Below are 19,970 nucleotides of genomic sequence, written 5' to 3'. Positions count from 1 at the left end.
TTTAAAATCGGAAAACGGTCAAATTGACCGGTGCGGCGGTTCTAGTGTTAACTGAATTGCCCGAAAAACAATTTATCAAATTATTTAGGGTTAATAAGAGACTGTTTAATTATAGTATTGTTAGTTTGGTGGAACCACATATGCGACCAAAAGTAAGATTGACAAATCTAGCTGTAAATACACAGGTATCTAAGTATGTCTGTCACAAAACTGCCTTCATTTAAAATATTAGGTACTCAATAAAAAGTAAACATTTAAGAAAAATGCAGGTTCTACTTAAAATTTTTAGGTTGTTGCAGCTTTGCGTTTTTATACTGGTATCAAACAGATGATGTTGGATACTATGCTTATATCGATATTTCCCAATAAAGTGTAAGCCGAAGTGTCCGAGAAGTTACAGAAGCATTGAATAAACTAGAGATTTTAAATGCAATGGTTAAGTTTCCCAGAAACTTCCAAGAGCTTCAATTATACCTAGAAGATTTTCTTATAGATTTTGTAACGATTTCGGATTTGCTGGAGTAATAGGATGCATAGACTGTATCCATATAGCCAGTGTACCTCCCCCCATCTTTATGTATCGTTTTAACGTACAACATAAGAGAGTAAGAAGTTTGGTGGAACGATGGCATGCTTTATTGAAAGGATGATTCAGATGTTGTTTAAAAGATCGAGTGTTACATTATATGCCAGAAGTAGCCGAAAAAATTATAAACGCTTGTGTGTTTTTCACAATTTGTGCATTCAAAATAATATTCCTCCGCCTGAAGATTTGGGAGAAATTAATATTCGTGATAGTACTGAAATCGTCTAGACAACAATTCAGAACATTTTAATACCTATTTTAAGGATTATTTGATGACGATGTGCATGGGCCTCAAGAAGAATAAGCCGAAGCACGCGCAACAGTTATCCACAACTCTTCTGTCTTTTTTGTTGTAAAAGTTGGAGAAACCTTCCCAGACGTCAAATCTGGATTACTTTTCACAAATTTGACCAAGATGTCTTTCTGTATTTCCGTTATTTTCATTGTATTCAATAATTAAAAGTTTTTGCGCTCGAACTTCAAAAAAAATTGTCACTTGTCAATTATTCGCTTCTCGTTTGTTCGATACATTTTAATTCCCACGGCGTTGCCACATATTTTGGTGAAATAACTCATTAGGTGAGATTTATCATCTCACAGGTTGTCAAGAGTAGACACTTATTCAAATTAGTGAAATTAAACACATGACTTTTGTCACCAGTGAGAAAACTCAGCGAAGTCAAGAGTAGGGTCCCTCTGTAGTGAAGGGGTTGTAAAACAATTGTATTATGGAGGTTTCCATAGTGCAATGAAATATGCTATTTTACATTGGGGATACGCTTTAGATGCACATAGAGTTTTTATTTTACAAAAAGGGGCAATTCGTATAATAAGAGGTTTAAGACCACGCAATTCCTGCAAACATTCTTTTAGGGCCCTTAGGGCCGGTTTATAGAACAGCGAATTAAATATTTAATCCTCGATTAGTTTAACAGAGGATTAAAATGTGGAATATGAGGCTGTGATTGGTTAAAAACTGCACGTTGCCTGGCGACGAACCTCAATTAAAAGTTAATCGCGAATTAACTTTAACTTCGCTTTCTGTAAATTGTATTAACCTTGTATGCCACATATATTTACGAAATTCTTTGCTTTGTGTATAAACATAAGTCTAAATTCTTGAACTGTAAAATAAATCATACATATGAAACCCGTACAAAAGAGGATTTAGGGGTCTATTTTGTAATTTATCGCTCCAGAACGATCTCGTTCCCAAACGATAATCGTTAGAAGCAATCGTAAAATCAGTTTAGCGAGATTGTACAAATTTCCAATTTTATAAACACTATCGTAATCGTAAAGCTTTGAAATCGTTAGCGGAACGATGAATCTAATGTTTTTAGAATCGGTAGTATTTAAATTTGTGTAGCGTCTAGATTAAGTTGTTCTCTGTTGTGACATGTGACATTTGTTTTGCTACTGATTGAAGTTTGGACAAATTTGTGAACTTTATAACATGTAAGTAAACAATAATTATAAAAGAAAAACATCAAAATAATCACACTAACACGAAATTCAGTTTACAATACGTTCACGGGAGCAATGGAAAAACGTAAAAGGGCCCAGCGTATTACCCAAGAGTAACATGAGTTGTATGTGGAGCAGTTAGAAGGTAATGTAGATTTTAGGCCCCAAAAGTTCGTAGCGGACAAGCCAGATCTTTTAGAAAAGATATGGGAAGGGTTGGTAGCAAAACTAAATTCTGTGGGAGGACCACAAAAAAGTGTTCAGCAGTTCAGAGAGGTATGTGTAATTAATGAATCTCCCGAACACTCTTTTTAAAAATGTGTACTTTACTATAATTTATCGTACAACTATTAGCAATTATTCTGCTTACATCAACACTTTGGTTATGACAAAGTAAACATCTTGTTTAGTCATGACCAATCAATTATGAGAACTGAGATGTTTAATCTTTATAAATACTGTTACACAATAAACCATAACCTCTGTGTTTTTTAGTACACCAAGAATATAACATAGAGCACTCTAATTACAATGTACCTACTGCCTGGTAAGTAAACGTCACTGTGTGTTCCAGAGATTTGTAGATTGGAAATTCAATGTTTGAAAGAAGGCCAGAAATTTAAGACTATGTGAAAGAGGAACTGTTTAATAATTTCATTATGTTGTAAAAAAAATAATAAATACATTATTGAAAATGCTGTATTATTAAATTATTTCTTGTGATATGCCATTCATGTAGTAAATTGTGTTCTTCATATTCAAGTTCTTCATTATTATCGTTCTTCTTGTCATAGACAATATTGATCTCGTCATTTTCGATATTTCTTATGCGTAAGATTGTGTGAAACAGCACATGAGTATGTAATTTTTCCTGCAACTTCTGGTGAATAATACAGAACTCTGCGGCAGTATTTCTGGAAATGTATCTCTCGCCGCTTCCCATTACAGTTGGTAGGTCTTCCTAAAGGTTTCTTCTCGAACGATCAAGGGATCGTTTACATCTCTTAAGACCCGAGACAAATTTCTCATTCTGTCTCTGCAGTAAAAAAAATATACCTATAATAAGTTATCAACCTAATCCAAACATACATTAATTACTTACATTTACCTTCTCTACCCATATTTGCACCAAAACGTTCCTCTTCATTGTATAAATACTTTTCTAACGTGTTCTGACACTTCTAACGGTGAGCTGAAACCTATCGTTCCGGAACGATGACATTCTAACGATACGATCGCTATGTAACGAGACGATAGATGTTACAAAATCGCTATCAGTCCCAAAATCGTTATGGGAACGATTATCGTAAGTTAACGATGCTCTAGCGAGATCGTTAAGAGTTACAAAATAGACCTCTTAATCCCTGTAAGGCATAAAACAACTTTATTTCAGAAATCTTTAAGCTACAATGGATGTAAATTTTTCAATCATTTACCAACAGAAATTAAGTCCTCTTCGAATATTTGCATATTTAAAGGTGCCGTCAAAAAATGTTTAAACGAGAAGTGTTTATACAGCTGTGATGAATTTTTCCACTGAAATACTGTTACATTTCCTATTGTATGTATTTTGTGTTTTTGTTAGTTATTACAATCTGGTAATGTTCTTTATTTATATGTGTTTATATAATATTTTGACGTCTCGTGTACAACTGACTGTAGTGATTTTGTCCAATGAGTAATAAACATTATTAATGATATTATTATTATTAGTATTATTATTAAAAAAGTTTTTGGTATTCCTAAGTGATTAAATTCTTGTTTAAATGTAATATTCGATCTTTTAAATAACCAAATAGTGAAAAATCTTATGCTGTAGTATCAGGTGAATGTGGTATAACTTATTCTAGATTAAGCCTCAGGCTTAATTCGAATTTTTAACACCGATAAATGTTCCACTTTTCAACAATTTTGTTGTAGTTGGTGCTATCAGTCCAACTTTGAACTACGTGGACTTATTTACTTTTCCGGTAAGTCTATGTGAAGAAAGTTATGGAGAAGGGGGGATATTTGATGGAATGGTCAAGAACAGATGCACTAAAGAGTACTTGCAATGTAAGCTGGTTAATTTTTGTTGTTGTGGATGCATTATTGAAAATTGCAGGGAGACAGTGGTGGTCCGGTTGTTAATCATGCTGATATGTTGACAATGTGAGTTCTGTTGATGATAATAGTTGAACGAGTGCTCCATCTGGGTACATGAGAGTTGCGTATTATAGGGAGTAGATTCAGCAGCAGATAGGAATTTGAAAACTGATCGTATACCTACGCTTTATGCCACAATTCTATGTACTTCTTCTTTCTAAGAGGTCCGTAACGTATTTAGTATCTGAGATAAATTCTAAAATTTTATATTGTTATGGGTACATCAAATACAAAATGAAATGGAAATCTGCATTATCTTATTCCATTATAAAATACCCGAAAAATATTTGGGAAATGAAGCCTGTCAGAATATCTCTTCCCAGTTAAAGAAAAAGATGATGATGTCCCTAAAAATAAACAAATTTTAGTAAAATGTTGGGTTTGCATCAGTATCATTTTTTAATCGTGAATGCTAGTAATTAAATTTTATAAATGAATAGCACTTTAGACATATCTACTCGAGTGATTGCACTTTATCGCTCTCAATAACAAAAGAAAAAAACTACTTGTTGTGTAAGTATTTTTTAATTAAATCTAAACAAAATGTTATCAGGGTTTCTGTGATTTATAGATTATATTGACGAAAACGGTGATGACTTACTTTTTTGGTTAGCCTGACATTTAGATATTGTTTAAAAGTATCCAACACTAAAAGCTTGACAAAAGATATTGAAATTGAAAAAATCAGTTCAATTTAAAAAATATTAGTTTTTAAAAAATGCATTTACTACTTTTCTTAAAATATACAGTGCATCTTTCTAAAAGTGGTCGTAGGCATTGTCATGTTACATTTTCGACCCCATGTTAATTTTTTTTAGGCTGAAAACCCAGAGATGATTTTTGTGACCTTTAAATAATTTTGCAAATTTATTTTAGTCTAGAAACTGTCAAATGTAGAGAGGACATAATGTAGTTCATCATTATCTTTTGCGGACAACATGATGTAGACAAAAGAGCTCATCGTAGAGCTAATTGAAATGTTGAGAGCTGCCCCTGCATTGTGGGACATTAAATGTAAAGAATACAGGGACAGAAAGTTGGCACATTCGGGCACAATTGAAGAAATTGATTGCTTGATAATTTAAACAAATCAATTCATCAGACTCGTAAACGAATCGTCTGTAGCCAAATATCGCAGAGTAACTGCTAATCTGATTGATGGTGGAATAGCCGCACGATAAGTTGTATTTTTTTTTTTTTGCAAATTATAGGGGCTACTAAACAAAGAATTTCTTCGAAATCGGTTTTCGTTACCCTCTCGAAATTGCGGAATGAGCTGCCATCATTCAGGAGTAATTCCGACATCAAGTTATCGCCATGACTTATTCCACTTTTTAAACACTCTCTCTGCCACCATCTTCTTTTTCGTTTGCGGGCATTCGCAGCTATTATACTTAATAAACGCAGCACTAGCACCAGCAGCTACAGTTTCTTCCATTTTTACATCAAGACTGAGTGTGGTTTGAACGAGCAACTGGTTTTGGTTTGGACGCGCAACACTGTTGACAACATGTATCCAGATACATGTTGTCAACATTTGTTGGCCGGTCTGTATGTAGCTTTAAGTTGAGCCAGAATTATTCGCTGTTATATTTTCGCTGTGTAGTTAGTCGTATTAATTGCTATTACTCAGGAGTAAATTGTTGGGTAAAACGTCGATTTTAAATACCCGTAAATTCTAACATTATTAATAAAACAAGGACATTATTGTCAATTAATTGTAAGTTAGTAAATGTATTACGAAATTATATTGTTTTGTTGATATTATTTCGAAGCACGCACTTGTAAATACAAGCACGATAAGTGCTCGTAAGTTCAAGTAAAATACAGAACTTAAGATACGTGACAATTATAAATTATCACTTATTATACAACCTACAACATGAAATTTTTGAAAACGTCTCAAAATATATTTCAGTTTAAAAAATGACAAGTGTACATTAGGTAACTTTCCGTATCTATATTTACTAACCGTACCATGACTGTTGTAGGCAATTGAATGAAAGTTGTATATAAATGTGTTTCTATGAAAATTCTTTTATTTGAACCCTACTTGTTTCTGCCTATGTTTCTTCATGAGTGCCTTTTTTGTATTTTTTCGACCTATTTTACATTTTACTTGTCTGTATTTGTGGTTTATGAATTTTGTTTATCATTACTATGTTTTTTTATTGTCTAACCGCCTTATCTTTACCAAGACAGAACTTGTAGCTCATATAGCCGGTTTTGCACAATGGTAGAGTATCTGCTTCACAGACCAAGCGTCGACGGTTTGAAACCATCGGGCCCCATATATATTCTTTTCAATAGATGAAATCAGTTTACTAAAATTAATCACTCTCTAAATTTTTGTTTTTCTCGAAAAGGTGAAAATACGATCGTCTTTATTTAAAAAGGATTAATTAATAAGAATTATATTATTAATAATAATATATAGAAAATTGTGTTCGATTGTAGGTTACTTAATAATTTTAATCCTCTGTTTGTAACGGTTCGGTTTTGACAATGTTGCTCTACCTTCCCCTAACCGGTTTGTGCGTTTCGGTACGACTGCGCGTACCGTCGTTCGACATAACGGCCATCTTCTCCTGTCTATATTTCCCGTCGTTTGCCCTCGAAAGTAAGCCATCCACTCGTAACACCTAGCAAGTATAAAAAATTGTAGGATTCCCGTTGCTAACAGTGCTTTCCCGTGGTTAATGCCTAGGGAGTGGGCAGTTCAGTCCAGTCCAGTTCAGTTCAGTCCAGTCCAGTTCAGTCCAGTCCAGTTCAGTCCAGTCCAGTCCAGTTCCGTATAGTTCAGTTCAGGTTTTTATTTCGGCGTCTTATCGCCTGCGTTTGGTCCGTTTTTTTGGAATCGGCGAAGCAGATATTTTTGATTGCCACGGCCCAACGACCCGAGATTTGGTTCCCGCTACACCCACCGTGAGAGTAGCAAACACAGGCAGCGAAGCCACAGCGCTCCGCACGAGCATAACCTCATCAGTCTACCCGGTCTAGGACAAGGAGATCGTCCCCGGAGGAAACCAAGAACACCTTGGCGTACAGATAAGTAGTACTAGGGTAGGAAACTATCGTTTCGGGTATTAGATTGGCCAATCAAATAGCGCCCGCGATGTACTAGCGATTCTAGGAAATCTCGTTGATTAACCCCGTTCGGTTATCTATACTTAACCCAAATTTGTGCCATTCGTTTCATTGTATAATGTCATAATTAGAGCTGTGCGGTTGAAATTTAAACGCTGCGAATTGACCCCCACTCCGGCAGGCCAGAGGCTTGCAACCGACGTTATGTATCGCGAAGAAAATTACGCGAAAAATAATGTTAACGGCATGTCAGTTGATGATTTTAAAATCCATATTCACGAAATAAGAGTAATCATAAATTTAATAATGTTCAGGTGTCCGTCTCGCTGACAATAAAACTATTTGTGTGAATTATCAAAAATAATCCACAACTGAAAAGCGAGAAGCGAGCAAGGCAAGGCTGTGTAGCGATCGGCACTGTGGGCCGATAGTGGGGGTAAATAAATTTCAACCGCACAGCTCTAGTCATATTCAACGCACCGAATTGTATCTCATACGCTAAAACCAGTGCTGTCGCGGCGATAGTTTGATTACAAATATATTTTTCTTTTGGACTATTTCAACATAATATAACATTTCAAGATCACAAATCGGTTGTCCTGTGGTTGAAAAATTAAAAAGGGCATCGAGTATTATTATTTGAAGTAATATAGTAATATAGAAGTAGTTTTTTTTTTATTAGATCTAAACACTCCTAGCGACGCACTGGCTACGATCTTGTGGACCAGATCAAAGCGTCCCCGCTACTCTGCATAAAACACACATTACTTCAACTGGGGGATTGCAGCGGTGAGATAAATTCCCGCGTACTGGTCATAATATATTTAAGTTTACTACACCATTTTATTTTTAAGCTCGCAATTTAAATCTTTTTCTTTCCAAATTAAACCGCTTTTATTCTATTTTAACTATCGCCGGAGGTACATGGAGAAATTTTGACAGGCAATGGCGCCGCTCCCGATAGCTACATCATTTCGACCCACCTTCTCCACCTGTAGCTAGTCCGGCTCCTGTCTCCTCTAACCAACGAACCTGGTGCACCGGCCATAAAAATTGAGTCCAACGTTTAGGGTCTTCGAGTTGTCAAGTTGTAATTGTTTTGGAATCTTTTTCTTTTTGCTCGCGGTTGAGATTTAATCGGTAATTTTGATTCGTGGTGGTGATAATAGTAGTTAGTTAATTGGCATAGAAGGTTGTTGCAATTTTGTTGACGCGAGTTCTTTTTTTTTTTCTTAAGTTCTGTACTGCTCACTTATTTTTGAATGGAATATTTATATTGAAGATTGAATTTTAGCATTTGGACACTAAAATATTTGAGTAGTATAGTGGATTGGCCAGAGGGTTATTTTTGTTGATTGTTGGTGTTTATTGGACTCTTACGTTGTTATAGTGAGTTAGTGTAGGAGTGGTTAGTCCTTTATAGATGTTAGTCGGTTATAGTTGAGTGGAATTTTGTTGTTTGTAAATAATAATCGTAGATTAATTGCTCAATGGTCATACTTATAGTCAGAATGGCACGTAGACAAGAGATGAGAGTAGGTCATCTCAAGAAATGTGATTTGGAATTTGAAATGCGGTTGAGCGGTTTGCCAATAAGAGATAAATCGGTGAGAAATCAGTTACGGCCTTTGTTGATTTTAAAACGAGCCGGTCGTTTAGTTTCGTATCCACCATTTGAATTTGTTTTCGATGTAGAGATTCCTTTAATTGAAACAAGGTATAAGGAATTGTTAGTTGAAATTCGGGACTTAGAGAATCCAGGAGCGATAGCACAGATATATGTATGGCAAGGCATATTCGAGAATTTTGCATTTATTGGGGCGTATTAGTATTGCGCGTACCACTAAGGCACGAGTCGAATCAGATATAGAAGGATCAGAGGATGAAGAAGTCGACAAGGTGGATCCTGTAGATCCAAAGCCCCCTATTAGTCGGTTACCAACGCTTAATAAGTCGATTCCTGTTGCCAAATGAGGTGTAAAATTTGATGGAGAGTCGAAAAGTTTAACGGTATTGGGATTTCTCGAGCGGGTCGAAGAGTTGAGGAGTGCTAATAGGTGTATTAGTTTTGACGAGTTGTTCAGGTCGGCAGTAGACCTGTTTGAAGATTGAGCTTTGATGTGGTTCCGGTCGGTACGTAGTCGTGTACATACTTCTATTCGCAACGCCTGTTTTATGACATCTTAAATCGTACACAGGAGACGAACGAGAATTTCACAGAATATCTAGCTATAATGACGGTTCGATTGCTGAGGATATCCGACTTAGTATTTTGACTAGAAATCTAGCCCCTTTCTCTTTGAGTCAATTACCACCGGTGACTTCGGTCGCAGAATTGGAGAAGGAATGTTTGCGGATCGAGGTCAAGGATCGGGTTGATAATTACCATCCATCTTCGCGTCGAAGAGCTTATTACGTAGAGCCAGAGTTGGCATGTGTCACTGCAGAAGTTGAAAATTGTATCCCGGATGTGAATAGCTGAATGAATGATTTATCTTCGGTAGTATGTTTCAACTGTGATCAGCAAGGTTGTTTTGTGAGAGATTGTGAGGAGCCCATTCGTCGTCGTTGCCACCGTTGTAAAACTTCTAACATAACCATCCGAACTTGTCCTAAATGCAACAGACCACCTCCGAAAGAGGGAAACTCGAGGTTGTGTCAGTAGATCGTCGGTTAGTTGGGTACCGCGTCAATTCGTCGTGCACAATTCGTCGCGCGACAATTGATCGCAAACAACTGATCGCAGCGTCAATTGGTTGCAGCAACAGCTGGTCGCAACGACAACTGGTCGCAGTCACAATTGATCGCAACACAATTCGTCGCAAGTACAACTGGTCGCATGCGACAATTGATCGCAGGCGAAAAATGATAGCTTTTATAGAGAAATAAGTAATTGTTATGAATGAGGAAAATAAATTAATGTGCTATATTCTCAAAAATTTCATTATTTCTAAAAAAAGTGTCAAAATAAATACATACGAGTTCCATAAAAACGGTAACTATTAGGCTCATTTCCGATTAAACCAAAGTGCAAAAAAGTGAAAATATTGTAAAATATTTTTTTTAATGCTGACACATCTCGTCGGTATGCTACTGTAATGTTCATTTGGATTATTCGTCTTATTGATTAGACGCTCAAGTAAGTGATTCAAGCTTTTCTTCTCACAAGTTTAAAGTTTGTCAATTAAACGATTGAAAAAAATAGCTTTCAAAACGTGTTACACGTCATTTTTCTTTAATAAAAAATGGTTTTAAAATTATTACAACTGTCAAATTAAAAAGTTATAGATAAATCGTGAAAAAACTCTCGTTACAGTTTTAAGTGAAAAAGTATTATTTTCATTACGTTTGATAGTTTAAAAAATTAAATATGTATATTTTTTAATAAATTTGGTGCAAAGAAATTTGAATTTATATATTAACAATTAATCTTGGAGTTTATTGCATTCTTTGCAGACAATTTTTTGCTCACTACAAATTAGTTCTGGATTATCTTTAATCCATGATAAAACCAAAGATGTTTTCTCATTCAGAACTTTTTTGAACGCTCACACTGTTAATAAGGCGCTTATAGATACGACAGAATGAATAATAATTTATCTCGATCCCTTTGCTAAGTACCTACATACCAATCTCCACTTTTACGACATTTCTGTGAGGAGCCCATTCGTCGTCGTTGCCACCGTTGTAAAACTTCTAACATAACCATCCGAACATGTCCTAAATGCAACAGACCACCTCCGAAAGAGGGAAACTCGAGGTTGTGTCAGTAGATCGTCGGTTAGTTGACCCAAATCGCGTGATTATTACTAGAATATTTGCTACAACAATTTCCTGGTGATAAAAGACCTTATTTAGAAATTTCGGTAGAAAGATTTTAGGATTAAGTATTAGATTCCGGTGCACAGTGACTTGTCTAGATAGTGAATGACCAGGTTTGAGAGTAGGAAATGTCGAGTTATGTAAAAGTATGGGGTCAGTATCAGTCCCGATCAGTGTTAGGGAAAGTTTCTTTGATTAGAGTCGTAGTAGTTCCATCCTTTTGGAAAACTTTAATTCTGGGATAAATTTTGGGTGAAAATGGGCATAGTACCCGACTTGAAGAAAGGTGTTTGGCATTTTAGTGAGTCCCCCAATGAAATTTTGCCAGCTGAGGGAATTCGAGAGAGGTAATTTGACCTGTGAACAACGTGCATCGTTAGACTCTCTTATACGAGATAAGATCAGAAGTATGACACCGGATAAAATAAGAATTACCGGAAAGGTTGAACATGAGATAGTAGAATCCACTACCCCCATCAAACAGAGGTACTACCCAGTGAACTCATTAAGACAAAAATTATTGGAGACAGAGTTGGACAAAATGTTGTAACAGGACATTGTTAAACCTTCCAACAGTTCGTGGTCGTTACCGCCTGTGTTGGTTCCAAAGAAGACGTCCGGGGAATATAAGTTGGTGATTGATTATATTATCGGAAACTGAATGCGGTTACTCGAAAAGACACTTACCCGTTGCCCTATGTTTCATCTATTTTGGATAACTTGAGAGGTGCTAGGTACTTGAGTTTCATCGACATCAAATCAGCATATTGGCACATTCCACTTAACGAAAATTCAAGAGAGTTTACAGCGTTTACGATACGGGGACGTGGCTTATTTCATTTCAAGCGAATGCCATTCGGACTTACTAATGCCCCGGCTACTTTTCAGAGTTTCGTCGATACAATTCTCGGTGCTGATCTTGAGCCTCATGTTGTTGTCTATTTAGGCGATATGATTGTGTTGACTTCAGATTTTGAAACACACTTAGGGTGGGTTTTTCCAAAATGTAGTTAACCTCTGGTTTCGTAACTTTTAGTTAACTTTAACTCCAAGTTAACTAGCAGTTAATTTTGAATGCGTTTTTCCAACAAATTTGTAAATTTGGTTAGAAAACTAACAGTTAACTATGATTTATATTTGGTATCTATGGCAACGTTTCACAAATCTGTTGTTTATTGTGATAAATGTCATTCAAATTCTTCTGGTGTGATTATTTTGTACAAAAATGAGTAACACAGAGAAAACAAAGCGGTGTTCTAACTTTACGAAAGAAGAGGAAAGGATTTTGACCGAATTGGTTGATAAAAATAGAAATATAATTGAATGCAAAAAAGTGGCCAGGTAACATGGGAGCAGAAGGCAAATACCTGGCGTACCATTCCAGATGAATTCAATTCCACTGTTGGGGGGTAATTTAAAGGGGTCCAAATTTTAAAATGCAAATACGTTAATTTAAAAAAAAAAGTTGCAAACGTTTATCTTTGTAAGAATTCTTTTCTATCCCATTTTTCAAAATGGTTTATACGTTCCCTTAAAACTCTTTGTTTTCGTACAGGCACCTCCTCATCGTCGCTATAAACGTTAATATCGACGAAATCCATCATTTTACTGATGACAGTATTATAAAATCAAACGTCAAAATATGAAACTACTAGTTAACTGATACTTTGAGTTCTGGTTAAATGAAATTAGAAGTTAACTTTAAACCGTTAGTTAACGAAAATGGAAAAACGCTGCAGGCCTAGTTAACTGTGAGTTAGGTTAAACCACAAGTTAACTAGAGATGGAAAAACCCACCCTAAGAGGTATTGGACAGATTGTTAGCTGCTGGTTTAACCCTTAGCTTGGAGAAATGTCATTTTTGTCGCCCACAGTTAAAATACCTGGCGTATGTTGTTGAAAAAGAAGGTCTTCGTGTAGCCCCTTTTAGATCAAATCGATAGTAGAAATCCCCACTCCCGACGAATGTGACACAGATTCGCTCATTGTTGGGTATGGCTGCATGGTATCGGAAATTCGTGCCGAATGTCTCTAGCATTGTAGTTCCGTTGACGAATCTCAGTCTCCAGTTTTGACATGTCCCGATTATAATCGCCCATTTGTGGTGCAGACTGACGGCTCCGCATATGGTCTTGTTGCCCTCTTGGTACAGCCTTATGATGAAGGAGATAAGGTGATATGTTATATCTCCTGTTCATTAACATATTAACATTAATAATAATAATCATTTATTGTTCTACAGATTACTCCAATTACAGGACAATATCTAAAACTAAATAAAATAAAACAAAATTAAACATATCTAAATAAATGTAAATAAATAAATTCAAATTATATAAATCAGATCAAACTATATTACATAAAAATTAACAAAGAAATTCTCAATTATTCAAAACAATTTCATCAACTTAAGAGATTATCACTTTTACTCTTTACAGTACACCATTAAATATCACCGTACATTTACAAATTATTGCGCGAAGATTTTCTGCATATATGTCACATTGTTCACAAATATCATTACCATTTTTGCAAATAACATACAACGGTGATTTGTAATGCCCACCCTATTTGATTGTTTACGATACGAAGTAAAATATTGATTTTTTCTTTTTTAAAATATTTTATATGTATACACAAATAATTATCGTCATAAACATCATTTAAGCCAACGGATTTTCTTCATTACATCCCGCAGTTTCCGCAACTGAGAAATTGCAGTTGCAAAAGAGTGCGTCAGATCTCGGCGTTATACGGTTCATGTGAGGATGGGCTAGTCCACCCTGGTCCATTCTCTTGATTATAAGCAACGACATACGTTCGGTTTTCTATGTACGTGATTGAGAGTAAAGAATTCGAAACGCACTTCTTTGCATATCCGTGTTTTCTTGCTTCAAGCGGGGCAGGAAGCCCGGGCGTCAACGTATATCCCAAACGCTGCAGAATCGGATCTCTGATATTCGATTCAAGGATTCAATAAATTAATTTCGATTTTTTTACTTCTTTTGTATTGTAAAAGTATAGAGGTAATTATTTTTATTACTCTATTGAAATATGGGTAAGGTGGTAAGGAAAATAATGTTATGCGAAAATTCTTAAATAATATTGTTATAGAAAAGAGCAACACCATAACAATTAATAAATACTTTTTCATATCAAATGAAAATTTGTAATAACCATATTCTTGTATTATGACACCGTGTAAACTTTATAATGAATTATAAATTTAAAAATCCGAATAACCAATGATGAGAATAAGTAATACACTTATTATTGCAGTACGTATGTGACATGTGTATTTTTTTATTATTACATATGCATTTTTGTTTCATAAATATAACTGTAGCAGAGTCAACAAAAGTTAAATATACGCTAAATTTTTTATTTAATTCAGACTGTCCGCACAAGTTTGTTACGCGTTCGCTCTAGGATGGGTGGGCAAACCCACCCTGAAAATCGGTAACACTCGGCTTGGTTCGTCCTCGTCGGAGACACGACTCAATTGACCAGTAAAGTAAGGTTAGAATTTAGAATGCGCGGCAGTTCATAATTCAAAAATTCTACTATGGGTTTCTTATGGGAGCTTGATTTTACAGACAAAATACACCGCACAGGTAGAAATCTTAACTAGTTCATGCTACAAGCGATAAAGACTGTACAATTATCTTCCTGTTACTAAAGGTTTAACTATATAAAAAGCTTGTGTTAAAAAAATATCGCAAATTAAAAACAACGTTGTTCATCAAAGTAACGTACATCGTTTCTAATGCCTTGCGCATGAGTGAAACGGAAAATCCAGAAACACGCCGAACAGAAAAGGAACGCGAATGTTTTGGAGGGCCAGTGACGTTTAGATCGTGAAAATCCCCAAAATATGACAGTTGATTTCGTATTTTCATCACAACAAACAATCATAATCACAATTTTTGGATGATATATTAGTTCTGTGATATTGGTTCACATTAGGTTGTATATGTCTGTGGACTGGTTTTATTGTATTTGTTATTAATAGTGACAGAAAGACATGCGTTAACAATAGGGGCAATTACCAGTTTTTTTTTTGTTGACGATCGGAAATGCATTGTGAACGGATAAAATTCTTTGCAGTCAAATAATGCAGTGAAAGTCACTTGGTATACTGAATTAAATGTGCTTGAAGAGTTTATTCGAGCTAGAATGCGAAATAGCCAATGGTAAGTTAATGTATATTGATAAATTCTGTATCCAGTACAATTATGAGGTATTTTGTTTCATTTTGCATAGATATTCCTTAAGAGAGGCAACAAGTGAAACCACAAGAGGTGCATTTGTATGTCACCATATGGCTACACCTGCCCTACACGGGCGTTATAATTTATTTTGGACCAATAATTTGCGTTCTTGGAACGTACATCTGAAGAAAAGTGAATCAGCCGAGGTCAGAGCTGTGATCTCCGAAAATTCTTTTAATCCCCAAGTCAACCTAAAAACAGCTAATGTTGAGGTACAACTTTATGAAAGCTTACGACAAACTGATGGGAGCGAAGCACTGCTTTGGCTATTGGGCCCTGAACCAGAAAGATCTGAAGAAAATCTACTTCACAGTGTCGAAGAACTATTAGTGTCCGAGGACTATTTAAATGGCCCATCAATATAACAGTTTGTGGGTCAGTTTTTCACCAAAAGTGAATCAGATTTTGCATTAGGCGGTGCAATTTTTTATTGTAGAATATATTTTTTTTGTTTTGAAATAAATTGGTCTTTAAATTGTGATTTTTTTTAAATGGGTGTTTCAGACCCAATTCGTACTAAAATGAAAGTAAAATTTTCATTTTCTACCAAAAAATGTGAAAAGAAAAAAGCTTGGGATTGATGATGATTCTTAAATCAAAATTTGGCAATTGATTGAAAACATTTGCAAATATGAGATCTCCTTTATGTATCATTTTAAATTCACAGCCGTATCTCTAGCATGTGAAAATCAAAGCCATTTATGTGGAGGGGGAAGTCAATGGCAGTATGAACCACTGTGCGACATACGTTCGAGGCAAATGTAGTGGTAAAAGTTGAATTCAAATATTTATTAAATACCACCGGTTCCGTTCGTGTTTGGTATCAAGATCAACAGTAAAAATATGAGTCTTAATGGTACAAGTAGTGGTATATATAAGAAAATTACTTTAATGGTAGAATTTAAGCGTTAAAATGACGCCTCGATTTCACCCATAAGGATTACACGGGGAATTGAAATTCGGGTCTCGTGTTATGAACTGAGTTCAAATTTCGCGCGTCATTCACTTTACTGGTCAATTGAATTCAGTCAGATCAGAAACTGCATTCAGGATAGTGCATTTAATTATAAAATGTAGCTTATTCAAATTACCAAACGGTAATTGGCTCCACAAAAACATATATTTCGGGGACAAGATGAATTGCAAATTTCTCGTAAAGTAAATTCGATGATAAATTTAAAAAGTTTTTGGAGGAGTCTTTGGTAATTAATGGTCTTTCTAAAACCAATCAGAACGATTATTTTGGAATTATTTTTATTTTATTTGTTATTGTTAACTTTGTTAGTATTTTGAGAATTTATTTTTTTGTTTCATTTGGCATTTTTAATTTTGCTTTTACAATAATTTTCCAAATTGCTGCTTTTTCCAAGTGTAGCTTATTTTAAAGGTTCAAAATTTAACGTTTTCTCGTCATGTTATTTCAAAATCTTTACATCTTGGAATAATTATTTGAGTTTATAGTTCTAGAAACTCCTAACAAATCCATTTATGTGCTGAATCTTTTTTTGCTCCTCTTTCCTCTTCTAGCAAGAATCTTCGACGTTCTGGTTGGTTCTTGCTGAACGACATTGTAAGTAATATTTATAAAATAATATATATGTAATATACTTACATAAAATTTTTGTTACATTATATTGATTGACATGCAGCACCAAAACAAAAACACGTTCTCACAAAGATGATTAATTATATATATGTATATATATTTTTTTCATACATGTTATAACCTACCTATAATGCTTTGCCCACCCATCAAAAATCACCACGAGCCGCCACTGAACATTAGTATGACATCGAGGCAATTGGAAATAGATGGGATGTCAAGAATTTAGTCGGGGCACAAAAAATTGATTTGATTTAAGGTTGCCATATCATCAATGGCGCCCTGAATTAATTTATAAAGAAATACTACTGACTGCGTGATTCTTCGTTATCTTAAAGATCCCATATTAAAATAAATTAACAATAAATTTTGCTCAATATGACGCACAGGATACTGAGAATAGCTCTTATAATACAAAAACTTTAAAAATCGTCTTTGTACATTCTCCAACAAAATAGATTGGTAAGCATAATGCGGATAAAATATTAGTGAACAATATTCAAGTTTTTACCGCACAAGTGCGTCATATATACATTTCAATGCAAACACATTGTCGAAAGATTTACAGTTCCGTATTATGAAGCCAAGAACTGTAAGTGCAGAAATGACGATTTTATTAATATGTTCTCGAAAACTAAGTTTCTTGTCAAAAATTACTCCTCAACTATTTCAGATCTCAACATAACCTTATCATAAACAATGAAATCATGGTGAAGTTCATAGATTAACCTCACCAGCCTATCCGGTCTAGGACAAGTAGATCGTCCCCGGAGAAAGCCAAGAACGCCTCGGCGTACAGATAAGTAGTACTAGGGTAGAAAACTATCGTTTCGAGTATTAGATTGGCCAATCAAATAGCGGAAAGTAGCGCCTCCGATGTACTACCGATTCCAGGAAATCCTGTTGATTAACCCTATTTGGATAGCTGTACCTACTTAACCCAAATTCGTGTCGTTCATTTCATTGTATCATGTTATAATTTATTTAAGTTCACTCCACCGTTTTATTTAAGCTCGCAGTGTAAATCTTTTTATTTCCAAATTAAACCGCTTTTATTCTATTTTAACTTGAGCAGTGTTTTTTTGAGTTGTCGTCTGGTCACGACCTTCGCCACGAAGCGATCAGTAGGTGACGAGGTCCAGGTAGTGAAGTTAATTTAGTTTTAGTCATACGTCTGCCTTCGGAGTCGTCGTTTGCTAAGAGCTAGAGTTACAGGGAGAAATCTTGACAGGCAGTGGCGCCGCTCCCGATAGCTACGTCATTTGGACTTCGACCCACCCCTTCTCCATCTGTAGCTAGTCCGGTCGCCTGTCTCTTCCAACCGACGAACCTGGTGCACCATCCACCTTGGCTACCTAACACAGTAGCTTGTGCGACAAACTCGTTCAAATCAAACTATAGTCTTTGCCATTTCTATTGAAACACCACTTGTTAATCGTAAATTTGGCAACGCTCATATTCAAATAATTTTCTAACTAAAAGCCGTTGTCAATCAACTGAAAGCTGTTACAAATTGCTAAATTTTAAGCAAAATCAACAGGTGGTGTTTCAATAGAACTGGCAAAGACAATATCTAATTTCTACGTGACATTCTTATGATGTATAAACATATAATAGCTATTTATATACTCAATACAAAAAAGAAAAAAAATCCGAACACCTTGAAACCCGCATATTGAAGCAACTGTAAAAGCATGTTTAAAAAATCTAGGTTTTATAATAAGAAACACCAGTGAATTTAAAAATATCCATTGCATTAAATTGTGGTTTTACACATTAATAAGATCTAAGTTAGAATATTGTTACGATTGACGGACGAATAATAAATCGGGCGTTGGTAAAACTCAAAAATTTATTTCTTCAGGTCGAATTACAACACTATCTATTGCAACGAATATGTACAGAAATTATTCCGGCGCTCTCGACTGTCTTCACTGGATGAATGAATCCATTACCTACGGTCGCCTCTATTTAAACCCATAGTCTCTGATCGAGATCCTTCACGAACATCCATCGCGACTCCGCTTCGAGACTCCCCTGGACGCCGCTTCGAGACGCTCCAGACCTGTCTTTATGCGCCCGCCTCTCGGCCGTCAACAGCGATGATTCACCCATCAGCGCCGTGCGTACGTCCAGAAGGCTCTCGACCGCCGTAGGCGTCGTACTGGGGCGGCGTAAGGGTGTATTTCGTAACACTGCCCCCCTCTTCAAATCCGATCGTCCCGATCGGAAGCGTCTTCGTTGTTTCCTTCGTACCGTTTTAGTCGATCGAGATGAACGATCTTCATCTTCGTCTTTGGTCCACGTTGGATCCGATAAACTACGTCATTTATTCTAGTGACGATAGTGTATGGACCTTCCCAGTCAGGAGCCAGTTTTGGGCAACGTCCCTTCTTCCGTCGGGGGTTATACAGCCACACTAAGTCATCTTCCTGGAATCCGCCACAGTTGGCCTTCACATCATAACGGGTCTTCATTCGGTCACTGGCAATCTTGATCCGGCCCCTCACTAGTTCATGTACGTTGACCAACTTCTCTTTCAGTTCGTCCACGTAGTCACGTACTTCCATCGGTTCTTCGGATGGCAATCCAAAGACTAGGTCACAGGGCAGCCGCAGTTCCTTCCCAAATACAACGTGAGCAGGTGTTTGGCCCGTGGTGTCGTGGATAGCTGCGCGGTAGGCCAGCAGGAATAGTGGAAGGTGCTGGTCCCAATCCCTTTGGTGCTCTTCTACCACTTTCGAAAGGTGTTGCTCCATAGTCCGATTGAACCTTTCCACCATGCCGTCGGACTGTGGGTGTAGTGGCGTTGTCCTTGTCTTACGTATTCCCAGTAGCTGCATCACTCTTTGGAAGACGTTGGATTCGAAATTGCGTCCCTGGTCTGAGTGAAGTTCCAAGGGGACGCCAAACCTACTGATCCAATTGTCAACCAGTACTTTCGCGACCGTGACGGCTTCCTGATTTGGAATGGCATAGGCATCTGGCC

At 36.2% G+C, this 19,970-nt stretch overlaps 1 long non-coding RNA gene across 1 annotated transcript; it reads left to right on the top strand.

Annotated features, from left to right (window-relative positions):
* The first annotated feature begins 14,616 nt into the window (after positions 1–14,616).
* On the top strand, positions 14,617–15,857 carry LOC135120408 (uncharacterized). Its single transcript, XR_010278602.1, has 2 exons — positions 14,617–15,300; positions 15,371–15,857. It is a non-coding gene; the product is annotated as an uncharacterized LOC135120408 (long non-coding RNA).
* Positions 15,858–19,970: the final 4,113 nt, after the last annotated feature.

This window comes from Zophobas morio, unplaced genomic scaffold, assembly GCF_036711695.1.
Source record: "Zophobas morio isolate AGI-343-1 ecotype UQ-CSIRO unplaced genomic scaffold, CSIRO_AGI_Zmor_V1 ptg000005l, whole genome shotgun sequence".
Lineage (NCBI taxonomy): Eukaryota > Metazoa > Arthropoda > Insecta > Coleoptera > Tenebrionidae > Zophobas > Zophobas morio.
Note: the sequence above shows the minus strand (reverse complement) of the source record. Positions and strands in the feature narration are given on the sequence as shown.